Here is a 1861-nt window from a genome sequence, read left to right on the forward strand (position 1 = left end):
CACACACACACACACACACACACACACACGCCCGGCGTGAGTTTAAGCCACTGGGTCCAGGACTCAAACTGCAGTCGACTAAATAGGAGTCCAACGACATAGCCATTACGCCAACTGCTAGTCCCATACTCACTTACTTTTATAACAAAAGTCTCCCTTTTTGCTTAAACTAGCTCAAATCAGTTTCAGTTATTTACAACTAGTGGAGTCCTGAGTTATGAAAAGACTCCTCCCAGATCTGAGATATTCCGTTTTTTCTTATAGATGACCTCAGCTCTGAGATGTTTCTGTCTGCAGGACTATCTAGTGATTATAAACACAGACTACTGAAGACTGTATGCGCTCATGGATCGTTGATGAGATCATTACCCTACCCTGACCAGGTTTATACTAACCTATTTCCACCATGGAATTATAATTTCCTCCCACTGTCAGCCACTGTCAAAGTAGATCTCGCTTTTCCCCAAAGTAAGTTTTGGTGCAAGAAATGGGTGGGATTTGGGTGACCAGGAACAGATAGCCCAGCGTGTGGTGCAGCTCTCCAGCAATGTCCCCAGCAACTCTGCTGGCTTAGAAATTGGTTTCAGCAGCTACATTTCCCAGAAAAGTGGACACAGGAGGACGCGGTGCAGGCAGTCCATCCTGGGAAGACCAAGGTGTCTCTGTGAAGTGACGTGACACACAGAAATCCCGGGCCGCTGCAAGACTACAGGTGAAGAAGGGAAAATTAGATGCTCTGACAACACAAAGGGCAAGGAGATGGCCTTTTTTTCCTACAATGGGAAGTGTTCCATTTTACAAGACTGGAAGAAAAAGGAGGTGTGTGAACAAGGTAAATCGCACGGGCCTTGTGAGGTGGAGAAGTCACGCGGCATCTGTGAAGCAGTGCAAGATAGGTTGGGAAGACATGTATCCTTAGGAAGGATTCAGTCTCTCAGGAGGTTACAGCAGGAAGCAGGTTGGGGAAAACTGATTCACATAGGGAGGGAGTCTTTCTTTCACCACCTTCCCTCTTTTCCTTCCTCCTCCTCCCCTACCCCCTTCTTCCTTTCTTTTTTATCTTACTGTTCAGAAACCAGTTTAAACAAGAAAAATGTGCGGAATTCCCTTTCCGTGTCCACATGAGGTCAGCTCTGTTTACTATTCAATGCAGCAGAAAAGCTGTTTGATCTTTATCAAGTGATGGGATAAACATTCGTTAGAATCCATTAGTTTCCTTCTTTGTAATTGATTTTAATTTGATAATTATGTATTTAAGGAACTAATGAAGCTCAGACGTTGAAGTAGAATGGGGATTCCCTCCAGTACTTTTGATTAGGTTATCATAAATTTGAGGCGCTAATGAAATATAGCTGTGGTAACTTTTCCTTGGTTCAAAGTAAAAATGAGCTAAATAAACACATGAGTCAAAATGAATCGAGGGTATTAAACATTTAATTTTCAACTCTGTCTATCAATGTTATAATACTGAGATTTAAAAATGAGGGCTCTTCGAAATGTCTATTAAAAAATATTACACACGGGTTTTAAATTGTTTGCACCCAAGTATACTCAGACTCTAATTCCATTTTTCTGCACACTTTTTGAAGTCCTCTCGTACGTACATGAACCTTCAAAATTAGTTCTATCTACTTAGCCGGTAAATCTCAACGGAAGAAATTGCTATGTTGAATTCACTCAATTAGCTTTAGAACATCTAGCGACGGTGTGATCATCTCTGTGGCATTTAAGCGCAAACACCATGCCCGCTTTCCGGCACACGTGGTATGCCACGAACATATGGTACAGACATGACTTACCAGAGAGCAGCTTGCAAATGAGGTCTGTGGGTTGAAGATTTCTCAGACCTCCATGAGAATTC

Source organism: Tupaia chinensis, unplaced genomic scaffold (genome assembly GCF_000334495.1).
Source record: "Tupaia chinensis unplaced genomic scaffold, TupChi_1.0 Scaffold000421_1, whole genome shotgun sequence".
In the NCBI taxonomy this organism is placed as follows: domain Eukaryota; kingdom Metazoa; phylum Chordata; class Mammalia; order Scandentia; family Tupaiidae; genus Tupaia; species Tupaia belangeri.